The sequence below is a fragment of the Pseudophryne corroboree genome, chromosome 1 (genome assembly GCF_028390025.1).
Source record: "Pseudophryne corroboree isolate aPseCor3 chromosome 1, aPseCor3.hap2, whole genome shotgun sequence".
NCBI lineage: Eukaryota > Metazoa > Chordata > Amphibia > Anura > Myobatrachidae > Pseudophryne > Pseudophryne corroboree.
The window spans coordinates 511,224,649-511,238,154 of NC_086444.1; the positions used below are offsets into that span (position 1 = coordinate 511,224,649).

At 48.6% G+C, this 13,506-nt stretch overlaps 1 protein-coding gene across 3 annotated transcripts in view; it reads right to left on the minus strand.

Moving 5' to 3' along the window:
- ENTREP1 (endosomal transmembrane epsin interactor 1) overlaps positions 1–13,506 on the minus strand; it is a 333,779-nt gene that overhangs the window by 26,716 nt on the left and 293,557 nt on the right. The window lies entirely within an intron of this gene.

Consider the following 13,506-nt stretch of genomic DNA (forward strand, 5'->3'; position numbering starts at 1 on the left):
GAACCAGCACACTACACTACAGACCGAGCTGCTCCCCGCTGGGTGTCTCTAATGTGTAAATTTCCACACAGCATTATAACCGCTGATTATGTGCTTCCCCCTTCACTATAACCCCCTGGTACCAGTTACAATGGTGATTCAGTGGGTCCTAATGAGGAGCAGTCTCCGCATGCAGCCTGTATCAGCAGCAGCAAGAAATGGTGCCGTTTAGCCTCTGGTCCCGTTCTCTGGAAAGCACCGCCCCCATAATGGCGCGCGGTCCCTGCATTTTTGTTATACTGGCTTTCTCCATTAAATGCGTAAAATGAAAGTACGCAACCCCCGTTTACTATGCTGCCAGTCTGGGTACTCAGTGGGAACCGCAGCCCGTAGCCAGGTGATCACTGTCTATTTATGCCGCCAATTTGCACCGGGGACCCGCTAACTGGGTCCCCGGTGTTACACTCACCGCACCGCCTCTCTTCGGCATCTGTTAGGGATGGCGGCATGCTGTCGGCGTGGGCTCATACCCGAGGGGTATGAGAAACATCACTTCAGGAGCTCAATGTCCTGTCAGCGGGGATACGAACCTTTAACTCTAAGGAACGTGGTTCAGTCCCCCCCCCCCCTAAGTCTCACAACACAGGCAGACTGGTTGCCAACTAGTGCTGCCTGAAAATAACAAACTAAAAGAAATTTCTGAAGAAAACTCTTTGGAGAGCAACAGAACGCACCCGACTCCTTGGGCACATTTTCTAAACTGAGTCTGCTAGGAGGAGCACAGAGAGGAGGACCCAGCACACACTATTTGATTCTTAAAGTGTCAGGCTCCAGTGGACCCGATTATATCCCATGGTAATATACTATTCCCCTAGGACGTTACAGAAATGTGACAAATCTACCAGCAATTTACATAATGGGCAGGCCTTCTAAGGAGTTGGTCAGAGCTCCAGCTAGACCGCGCGCCCACTGGTGGCTCCTTCCCGCTGGCTGGGGCTCCAGCTGGTGGCTGCCTATGACCGGATATTACTTTACAGCACTGGTGGCTCCGTCCTGCTGACCAAATCTCAAGCTGGCCAAGGCTTCCAATGGTCACAGCACCTGCACCCCCCCTCCCCTCCCCCCACCTCTAACGGTTACAGGGTCTGTTGCAGGTCTGCTACACAGGTAGCAGCAAGGGTTAATCCTGCGTTTAACCTGGGTAGGCTTAAGTGTGAACAGCCCGACACAGGTTATTTGACCTCAGGTGCGCTAGAAGGCTGCTGATTATCAGACACAGGTGAGGCACAGGTGATTTCAAAAACGCATTAAATGCGTAGTGCAACACAATTTCATTTTGCACTCATGTTCCTAGTCACCCAGTGTACACTAGGACATACACACACCTCCAGCCATAAAAATATGAAGAGGTGCAAAACTGTACATATCCTATCCAAAGTACAGCCACTTGCCACCTCTATAAATTACTCAATATACTGTAGCTTCAATTATGGTTTCAATTAATCAGGATAATGATAGGGCATCGGTACATGGGAATATTGGGAGTCTGAAGCTTTGTTTGGTAATAAGCAAAGTGCTACAGTAATTGGGGATGCAGTTAAAATACCAGCTGTCAGGATCCCAGCGTACAGGAGACAGACGCCAGAGTCCCGACAGCTGGTGAAATACCGCCAGATGGAATCCCTACCGCCACATATTCCAACTTGTTTGGTGGATTGGTGGGTCCACTCCACCAACTGACTCAATGGCTCGCTGTTAAGATTCCGTCAGACAAGATTCTCTCCACTAATGGTCACACAACAGCACCTGCACCCAGAACCCCCCCCCCCCCCCCAACCAATCACCACATGCCAGCGCCCCCCCCCCTTCCCGAGTGTCAGAATATAACACTGTAGTGTACGGTGATTGACCTTAGGAAGTCTGGTCAGCCACGGAATAGCTTGAGCTAAGATAGATAAGGAATGCTCCTCAGCAAGGACTCCTTGGTAAACTGATTTATCATGTTTTTTAAGTCTTTAAGTATATAAACGGTAAAAGGTTAAAAAAAGAAAGGAGAATATTGGACCATTAAAGGGAGAGTTGGATGTCTTGATTAATGATGATAGGGAAAAAGCAGATTTATTTAATAAATTCTTTTCATCAGTATTCACGAGAGAGGACCGATAGATGGGAGTAGTGCACAACATAAGCTATAATAGCGACCCATTGCTAAGTACTTGGTTAAATGAGGAAGTAGTCTGGGAGAGACTAAGTAAAATTAAGATAAATAAATCTCCTGGGCCGGATGGACTTCACCCCAGGGTTCTTACGGAACTTAACTCCGAGCTATCGAGGCCCCTATATTTGATTTTCAGTGAGTCAATTACATCAGGAATGATACCGAAGGACTGACAGAGGTAATTCCAATATTTAAAAAGGGAATTAAAAAAAACTCATCCCGGTAACTAGAGACCAGTAAGTTTGACATCTATAGTGGGGAAAATACTGGAAGGTATAATAAGGGATAGCATACTAGAGTACTTGGATACCTCCAAGGTTATTAATAGGAATCAGCATGGTTTTGTGAAGGACAGGTCATGTCAAACTAACTTAATAAGCTTCTAGGAGAAAGTGTACAATAATATTGAGCAGGGTAAAGCAGTGGATGTGGTCTTTTTTGACTTTGCTAAGGCCTTTGACAAAGTCCCACATAAGAGACTAATTTTCAAATTAAGAGAGCTTGGGGTAGAAAACACTATTTGTACTTGGGTGAGTAATTGGCTGTACAACACAGAACAGCGAGTGGTGATTAATGGGATGTTCTCTGAATGGGCCTCGGTGCTTAGTGGAATACCACAGGGTTCAGTACGTGGGCCATTGCTGTTTAACATATTCATTAATGACCTAGGAGTGGGCCTGGAAACACGGTGTCAATTTTTGCAGACGATAATAAACTGTGTAGAGTAATTAATTCAGACAAGAATGTTGAGTCTCTACGGAATGACTTACTGTATCTAGACTGGAAGTCTGGGCAGTTATGCACTTTGGGACTAAGAACAATCGGGCAGCCTATAAATTAAATGGGGAAAATGTAGGGATAACGGTAGTTGAAAGAGATTTGGGTGTGCTCATCCATAATAGACTTAGTAGCATTACGCAATGTCAAAATGAAGTAACAAAAGCAAATAAGGTGTTAGCATGCATAAAACAGGGAATGGAGACAAGGGATGAGAGTGTAATCCTGGCACTGTGTAAATCATTGGTACGGCCATACCTGGAATATTGTGTACAGTTCTGGGCACCTCACTACAAAAAAGGATATCTTGGAACTCGAAAGGGTTCAGAGGCGAGCCACCAAACTGGTTAAGGGGTTACAGGCACTGAATTATGAGTAAGGACAAGGTTAGATATGTTTACACTGGGAAAGAGGTGACAGAGGGGACATTATTAATATTTATAAATACATAAAAGGGACAATAAAAAGGACTTATCAGACGATCGGTTTATAAAAAAAAAAAACCCCGCTATACAGAACACGCGGGCACCCACTGAGGTTAGAAGAGAAAAAATTTCAAACAAAACGGAGGAAATGGTACTTCACAGTAAGAGCAGTAAGGATTTGGAATTCTCTGCCAGAGAAGGTAGTAATGGTGGACTCAGTCAATAAGTTTAAAAATGGATTAGATAAATTCCTAACTGAAAAAAATATCCAAGGATACAGCATTTAAAGGAAAAGGAGAGTTATGGTAGACTTACCATTGTTAACTCTCTTTCTGCAAGGTACATTAGGTTCCACAGGGAAAACATTGGGGCGTAGAGTGGATCTTGATCCAGAGGCGCCAACAGGTTAAAGCTTTAGCTGTCGCAGGATGCATTGGGGCCTCCTGTATAATCCCGCCTCCAGGCACTAAGAGCTCAGTTTCGTTAACCAGTCCAATGCAGGAGCAGGAAAGAGAAAAAGCAGATATTCGTCACACAGAACCACATTCTTACATGGGGATGTCCTAAAGCAGTTCCCCAAGGTAAGAGGACGCGCCTTAGCGGATGTAAGAATCCAGCGTCCAAAGGAAGCATCCTGGGAGGTGCAGGTATCAAAGGCATAGAACCTAAGAAATGTGTTCAAAGAGGACCACGTAGACGCCTTACACAACTGTTCTGCGGACACGCCACGGCCGGCTGCCCAAGAAGGTCCAACAGACAGAGTAGAATGGGCTTTAATATCAGCAGGAGCTGGGAGTCCAGCCTGCACGTAAGCTTGTGCAATCACTGATCTAATCCATCTGGCCAAAGTTTGCTTATTCACAGGCCATCCACGTTTGTGGAAAACAAACAGGACAAAAAGGGCATCTCACCTCCTGATAGAGGCAGTCCTCTCCACATAGATACGGAGAGCCCTTACCACATCCAAATAACGTTCTTTGGGAGACAAGTCCGAAGAGATAAAGGCCGGGACCACAATCTCGTGGCTAAGGCGAAAAGACCAAATAACCTGGTTGAGTTCGTAGAACTGCCCAGTCACGGTGGAAAATCAGAAAGGGTGGACAACAAGACAAAGCGCCTAAGTCCGACACCTGTCTTGCATAGGCAATAGCCAGCAAGAACAGGACCTTGGCCGTGAGCCATTTAAGGTCCACCAATTCAAGAGGTTCAAAGGGAGACACTTGTAGGGCATGCAGCACAACAGACAGATCCCATGGAGCCACAGGGGGAACATAGGAAGGCTGAATATGTAGAACAGCCTCAGTGAATGTATGAACATCAGGTATAGAGGCAATCTTGCGCTAAAACCACACCGACAAGGTAGATATGTGAACCTTGAGGGAGGCCAGACGAAGACCTAAGTCCAGGCCCCTTTGCAGAAAAGCCAGAATTCTGGAAGTTGTGAATCTATAGGCATCGTAATTCTTATCAGCACACCAGGTGAAGTAAGAATTCCAAACCCTGTAATAAATCCAGACAGAGGCCGGTTTGCGGGCCTTCAACATAATATGAATAACCGCCTCGGAAAATCCTTTGGCACTCAGGAGTGATGCTTCAAGAGCCACGCCGTCAAAGCCAGTCTGGCCAGGTCTGCGTAGAGACAAGGGCCCTGTACGAGGAGGTCTGGTCACTGAGGAAGTAGAAGGGGATGCCCTGTCGACAGACCCTGCAGATCTGAGAACAAATGCCATCTGGGCCAAGCTGGAGAAACTAGAAGTAGCATTCCTCCATCCTGTTTGAACTTCCGTAGGACCCTGGGCAGGAGTGACACTGGAGGGAACACGTAGGGCAGCCGAAAGTTCCATGGAACCGCCAGTGTGTCCAAGAATGCTGCTTGAGGATCCCTGGTCCAAGATCCGAAGACCGGAACCTTGTCATTTTGTTAAGACGCCAAGAGGTCTGAGTCCAGTAGACCCCACCTGTCCACTAGGAGTTGAAAGACTTCTGGATGAAGACTCCACTCTCCGGCGTGCACGTCCTGGCGACTGAGGAAGTCCACTTCCCAGTTTAGGACGCCTGAAATGAACAGTTCCGATATTGCTGGCAGTTGGCGTTCCACCCAACAGAGGATTTTGGACACTTCCAACATTGCCATGCGGCTTCGAGTGCCGCCTTGATAGTTCATGTATGCCACCGTGGTGGCATTGTCTGATCGTACTTGAACAGGCTTGGTCTGTACCAGAGGCAGGGTGCATTGAACACTGCCCTCAGCTCTAAAATGTTTATTGGGAGGAGTGATTCCTCCTTGGTCCAATGACCTTGAAAAGAGTGTTGCTCCAACACCGCTCCCCATCCCCACAGGCTGGCGTCCGTTGTCAGTAGGACCCAGTCGGGGATCCAGAAGGGACGGCCCCTGCTCAATTGTTGGTTCTGGAGCCACCAGGTCAGTGACAGACGAACCTCCGGAGTTAAAGAGATCATGTGAGATCTGATCCGATAAGGTAGGTTGTCCCACTTGGAAAGGATTAAAAGTTGTAGAGGGCGGTTAATAAAATGGAGCATACTATACCATGTCGAAAGCCGACACCATCAGGTCAAGTACTTGCATCGCCGAGTGGATTGACACTCTGGGGTGACGAAGAAAGCATCTTATCCTGTCCTAAAGCTTTATGACTTTGTCTGGAGACAGGAACAGTCTTTCACGAGATGGTCTCGGGTATGCCTGACCCTTTGTTTTCCCTTGAGGCCGAAAGGAACGAAAAGTGGTACCTTTTGACTTCTGTTCAGAAGGATTAGTAGTTGGGAGAAAAGCCGTCTTAGCGGCTGCTAATTCAGACACAATTTTATTTATTTCCCCAAACAAAATGTCCTAGTGCAGTGGAGTATCTCCAAGGTCTTTTTGGAGTCCAGGTCCACTTTCCACGACCTCAACCACAGTATGCAGCGAGCCAGGACAGACGTGGTCGACGCCTTGGCTGCCAATACTCCCACCTCAGAGGACACCTCCAAAATGTAATAGGTGGCGGTGATAATATGAGACAGGTATTGTCTGGCACTGTCCGATATATCCTCTGGCAGCTCTTCCTCTAACGCCTAAACCCACACCTTAATACCTTTCTCTGACGTCCTAGTGGATGCTGGGAACTCCGTAAGGACCATGGGGAATAGCGGCTCCGCAGGAGACTGGGCACAACTAAGAAAGATTTAGGACTACCTGGTGTGCACTGGCTCCTCCCTCTATGCCCCTCCTCCAGACCTCAGTTAGAATTTTGTGCCCGGCCGAGCTGGTTGCACACTAGGGGCTCTCCTGAGCTCTTAGAAAAGAAAGTATATTTAGGTTTTTTATTTTCAGTGAAATCTGCTGGCAACAGACTCACTGCTTCGAGGGACTGAGGGGAGAAGAAGCGAACCTACCTGCTTGCAGCTAGCTTGGGCTTCTTAGGCTACTGGACACCATTAGCTCCAGAGGGATCGAACAAAGGCCCAGCCTCGGTCGTCCGGTCCCGGAGCCGCGCCGCCGTCCCCCTTGCAGAGCCAGAAGCAAGAAGAACGTCCAGAAAATTGGCGGCTGAAGACTCCGGTCTTCATTAAGGTAGCGCACAGCACTGCAGCTGTGCGCCATTGCTCCCCATGCACACCTCACACTCCGGTCACTGATGGGTGCAGGGCGCTGGGGGGGGGGGCGCCCTGGGCTGCAATATAAATACCTTAGCTTGGCAAAAAAACACATAATATAGTCAGTAAGACTATATATGTGTAAAATCCCCTGCCATAAATATCCTGAAAAAAGCGGGAGAAGTCCGCCGTGAAGGGGGCGGGGCTATCTCCCTCAGCACACTGGCGCCATTTCCTCTCACAGCTCTGCTGGAAGGACGCTCCCCAGGCTCTCCCCTGCAGTTTCCAGGCTCAATAGGGTAAAAAAGAGAGGGGGGCACTAAATTTAGGCGCAAATAGTGTATTATAGCAGCTATAGGGGAAAAATCACTGTGTGTAGTGTGTATCCCTGCATTATATAGCGCTCTGGTGTGTGCTGGCATACTCTCTCTCTGTCTCCCCAAAGGACTTTGTGGGGTCCTGTCCTCAGTCAGAGCATTCCCTGTGTGTGTGCGGTGTGTCGGTACGGCTGTGTCGACATGTATGATGAGGAGGCTTATGTGGAGGCGGAGCAGGTGCCGATAAATGTGATGTTACCCCCTGCGGGGTCGACACCTGAATGGATGGACATGTGGAAGGAATTACGCGACAGTGTCAACTCCTTACATAAAAGGTTTGACGACATAGCAGATGTGTGACAGCCGGCTGTTCAGTCCGTGCCTGCCCAGGCGTCTCAAAAGCCATCAGGGGCTCTAAAACGCCCACTACCTCAGATGGCAGACACAGATGTCGACACGGATACTGACTCCAGTGTCGACGACGATGAGACTAGTGTACATTCCAATAGAGCCACTCGTTATATGATTACGGCAATGAAAAATGTGTTGCACATTTCTGATATTACCCCAGGTACCACAAAAAAGGGTATTATGTTTGGGGAGAAAAAACTACCAGTGGTTTTTCCCCCATCTGATGAATTAAATGAAGTGTGTGAAGAAGCGTGGGCTTCCCCCGATAAGAAACTGGTAATTTCTAAAAAGTTACTAATGGCGTACCCTTTCCCGCCAAAGGACAGGTCACGTTGGGAGACATCCCCTAGGGTGGATAAAGCGCTCACACGTCTGTCAAAAAAGGTGACACTACCGTCTTTGGACACGGCCGCCCTAAAGGAGCCTGCAGATAGAAAGCAGGAGGCTATCCTGAAGTCTGTATATACACACTCAGGAATTATACTGAGACCGGCTATTGCTTCAGCATGGATGTGCAGTGCTGCAGCTGCGTGGTCAGATTCCCTGTCGGAAAACATTGATACCCTAGACAGGAACACTATATTGCTAACCGTAGAGCATATTAAAGACGCTGTCTTATACATGAGAGATGCACAGAGGGATATTTGCCGGCTGGCATCTAAAATAAACGCAATGTCCATTTCTGCCAGGAGAGGATTGTGGACTCGGCAGTGGACAGGAGATGCAGATTCTAAAAGGCACATGGAAGTTTTGCCTTACAAGGGTGAGGAGTTGTTTGGGGATGGTCTCTCGGACCTCGTTTCCACAGCGACAGCTGGGAAGTCAGCATTTTTACCCCATGTTCCCTCACAGCCAAAGAAAGCACCGTATTATCAGGTACAGTCCTTTCGGCCCCAGAAAGGCAAGCGGGTTAGAGGCGCGTCCTTTCTGCCCAGAGGCAGAGGTAGAGGGAAAAAGCTGCAACATACAGCCAGTTCCCAGGAACAAAAGTCCTCCCCCGCTTCCTCTAAGTCCACCGCATGATGCTGGGGCTCCACAGGCGGAGCCAGGTACGGTGGGGGCCCGTCTCAAGAACTTCAGCAACCAGTGGGCTCGTTCACGGGTGGATCCCTGGATTCTACAGGTAGTATCTCAGGGGTACAAGCTGGAATTCGAGACGTCTCCCCCTCGCCGTTTCCTCAAATCTGCCTTGCCGACAGCTCCCCCGGACAGGGAGGCAGTGCTGGAGGCGATTCACAAGCTGTATTCTCAGCAGGTGATAATCAAGGTACCCCTCCTTCAACAAGGACGGGGTTACTATGCCACAATGTTTGTGGTACCGAAACCGGACGGTTCGGTGAGACCCGTTTTAAAATTTAAAATCTTTGAACACTTATATAAGAAGGTTCAAGTTCAAGATGGAATCGCTCAGAGCGGTGATTGCAAGCCTGGACGAGGGGGATTACATGGTATCACTGGACATCAAGGATGCTTACCTGCATGTCCCCATTTACCCTCCTCACCAGGTGTACCTCAGATTTGTGGTACAGGACTGTCATTACCAATTCCAGACGTTGCCGTTTGGTCTGTCCACGGCACCGAGGGTATTTACCAAGGTAATGGCCGAAATGATGATACTCCTTCGGAAAAAGGGAGTTTTAATTATCCCGTACTTGGATGATCTCCTTATAAAGGCGAGGTCCAGGGAACAGTTGTTGATCGGAGTAGCACTAGCTCGGGAAGTGCTACAACAGCACGGCTGGATCCTGAATATTCCAAAGTCGCAGCTGGTTCCTACAACGCGTCTACTGTTCCTGGGGATGGTTCTGGACACAGAACAGAAAAAAGTGATTCTCCCGGAGGAGAAGGCCAAGGAGTTGTCGTCTCTAGTCAGAGACCTCCTAAAACCAAAACAGGTGTCGGTACACCACTGCACGCGAGTCCTGGGAAAGATGGTGGCTTCTTACGAAGCAATTCCATTCGGAAGGTTCCATGCAAGGATCTTTCAGTGGGATCTGTTGGACAAGTGGTCCGGGTCGCATCTTCAGATGCATCGGCTGATAACCCTGTCTCCAAGGGCCAGGGTGTCGCTGCTGTGGTGGCTGCAGAGTGCTCATCTTCTAGAGGGCCGCAGATTCGGCATACAGGACTGGATCCTGGTGACCACGGATGCCAGCCTTCGAGGTTGGGGGGCAGTCACACAGGGAAGAAACTTCCAAGGACTATGGACAAGTCATGAGACTTCCCTACACATAAATATTCTGGAACTAAGGGCTATTTACAATGCCCTAAGTCAGGCAAGACCCCTGCTTCAACACCAGCCGGTGCTGATCCAGTCAGACAACATCACGGCGGTCGCCCATGTAAACCGTCAGGGCGGCACAAGAAGCAGGATGGCGATGGCAGAAGCCACAAGGATTCTCCGATGGGCGGAAAATCATGTGTTAGCACTGTCAGCAGTGTTCATTCCGGGAGTGGACAACTGGGAAGCAGACTTCCTCAGCAGGCACGACCTCCACCCGGGAGAGTGGGGACTTCATCCAGAAGTCTTCCAAATGATTGTACACCGTTGGGAAAGGCCACAGGTGGACATGATGGTGTCCCGCCTCAACAAAAAGCTAAAAAGATATTGCGCCAGGTCAAGGGACCCTCAGGCGATAGCTGTGGACGCTCTAGTGACACCGTGGGTGTACCAGTCGGTTTATGTGTTCCCTCCTCTGTCTCTCATACCCAAGGTACTGAGAATAATAAGAAGGAGAGGAGTAAGAACTATACTTGTGGTTCCGGATTGGCCAAGAAGAGCTTGGTACCCAGAACTTCAAGAAATGATCTCAGAGGACCCATGGCCTCTGCCGCTCAGACAGGACCTGCTGCGGCAGGGACCCTGTCTGTTCCAAGACTTACCGCGACTGCGTTTGACGGCATGGCGGTTGAACGCCGGATCCTGAAGGAAAAGGGCATTCCGGAGGAAGTCATCCCTACGCTGATTAAAGCTAGGAAGGAGGTGACCGCAAACCATTATCACCGCATATGGCGAAAATATGTTGCGTGGTGTGAGGCCAGAAGGGCCCCAACGGAGGAATTTCAGCTGGGTCGATTTCTGCACTTCCTACAGTCAGGGGTGACTATGGGCCTCAAATTAGGTTCCATTAAGGTCCAGGTTTCGGCTCTGTCGATTTTCTTCCAAAAAGAACTGGCTTCACTGCCTGAAGTTCAGACGTTTGTTAAAGGAGTGCTGCATATTCAGCCCCCTTTTGTGCCTCCAGTGGCACCTTGGGATCTCAACGTGGTGTTGGATTTCCTTAAGTCACATTGGTTTGAGCCACTTAAAACCGTGGAACTAAAATATCTCACGTGGAAAGTGGTCATGCTGTTGGCCTTTGCTTCAGCCAGGCGTGTGTCAGAATTGGCGGCTTTGTCATGTAAAAGCCCTTATCTGATTTTCCATATGGATAGGGCGGAATTGAGGACTCGTCCCCAATTTCTTCCTAAGGTGGTATCAGCTTTTCATTTGAACCAACCTATTGTGGTGCCTGCGGCTACTAAGGACTTGGAGGATTCCAAGTTGCTGGACATAGTCAGGGCCCTGAAAATCTATGTTTCCAGGACGGCTGGAGTCAGGAAAACTGACTCGCTATTTATCCTGTATGCGCCCAACAAGCTGGGTGCTCCTGCTTCAAAGCAGTCTATTGCTCGCTGGATCTGTAGTACGATTCAACTTGCACATTCTGCGGCTGGACTGCCGCATCCTAAATCTGTAAAGGCTCATTCCACGAGGAAAGTGGGCTCTTCTTGGGCGGCTGCCCGAGGGGTCTCGGCTTTACAACTTTGCCGAGCTGCTACTTGGTCGGGTTCAAACACGTTTGCTAAGTTCTACAAGTTTGATACCCTGGCTGAGGAGGACCTTGCTTTTGCTCATTCGGTGCTGCAGAGTCATCCGCACTCTCCCGCCCGTTTGGGAGCTTTGGTATAATCCCCATGGTCCTTACGGAGTTCCCAGCATCCACTAGGACGTCAGAGAAAATAAGAATTTACTCACCGGTAATTCTATTTCTCGTAGTCCGTAGTGGATGCTGGGCGCCCATCCCAAGTGCGGATTGTCTGCAATACTTGTATATAGTTATTGCCTAACTAAAGGGTTATTGTTTGGAGCCATCTGTTTGAGAGGCTCAGTTGTTATTCATACTGTTCACTGGGTATAGTATCACGAGTTGTACGGTGTGATTGGTGTGGCTGGTATGAGTCTTACCCGGGATTCCAAATCCTTTCCTTATTGTGTCAGCTCTTCCGGGCACAGTGTCCTAACTGAGGTCTGGAGGAGGGGCATAGAGGGAGGAGCCAGTGCACACCAGGTAGTCCTAAATCTTTCTTAGTTGTGCCCAGTCTCCTATGGAGCCGCTATTCCCCATGGTCCTTACGGAGTTCCCAGCATCCACTACGGACTACGAGAAATAGAATTACCGGTGAGTAAATTCTTATTTTTGCAGCCCAGGAGGCAGCTATAGTGGGTCTATGAACAGCCCCTGTAATGGAGTATATAGATTTCGCGCAACCCTCCACACGCTTATATGTGCGGTGACAGTGTTGACAGGCAGAGTGGACGACACCACAAGACGGGTGACGTGAGAATCCAACGGCAGTGGAGTCTCCCATTTGTTACACAACTCTGCAGAGAGAGGATAGCGAGCCAAGGCCAGTCTAGATAGAGGGAATTTCTTCCCTGGATTAGACCAGGGTTCCCGCCTGATGTCCACGAGATGAACAGAATGGAGTAATACCGTTTTAACCATCTTCTGCTGCTTGAACTTATCAGTTTTCTTTGCCACAGTAGTGGAATCCTCATCATCAGTGATTTGTAAGATATGCTTGTAAGATATGCTTGCTTAAGAGCAACCACTAAGGCAGGGACATCAATTTGCAAGGGAGAATCCTCATCAGTAACACAGGATTCCATGTGTGACATGACTGTATGCTCCCCCTCCTCTTCAGATGAAACAGAAGTTTGTGGATTGTGAAGAGGAAACAGCCCGCTTAGAGGACCCAGGGACACGAGAGTGACCTGGGGTAGATTTCTGTCTAACCAGAGACTGATTTAATTGCTGCAGTTGGTTAGACAAATTTTCCGGCCAAGGCGGATTAATGATAAGGACAATTTGTGGTGGTAGTTGCACCAGTAGTCCCATAGGGGGTGCTACGTGTTCCACCAGAGTACCCAGCAGGGTGGTGAACGCAGCCCAGGGTAGCTCCTGTGTAGATGCAGGAGCTGCGGCCTAAGTGAGAGGTGCATGACAATTAATACACAGACCATCATACAATACTTCCCCCTCTGGTAAATCCTTGGAGCATGATCTGCATAATGCAGAAGCTTCCACAGATTTACTGCCCTTTCTGTTAGACATTATATCCCTGTTGTTGCTTTATCTCATATAGTATGATTAAGCCAGACAAAAAACAATACCTGCGGATAAAAACCAGGTATTGTGACTGTAGCACAGTAGAATATACTTATTTGATAAATCACAGCGCGGTCAGTGACCAGAGAATATATTAGAATACTCATACAATATATTCTGTAACAGGTACACTCTTTCTCAACTAATGCTGTCTGGATCAAGACATGTAGGATACTCAAGTGTTTGTAAAGTCACAAAGCTGTATACAGGTGGCTTTACAAGGGACACCTTGCCCTGCAATCCCGGAGACCAGAAGAAGCTATGCTCAGAAGATGGCACACAGCATCTCAGTCAGGGAGTGAGGGAAAGTGTAAAGCAGCTCCAGGGCAGGAAATCTGCGTGGAGATGGCGCC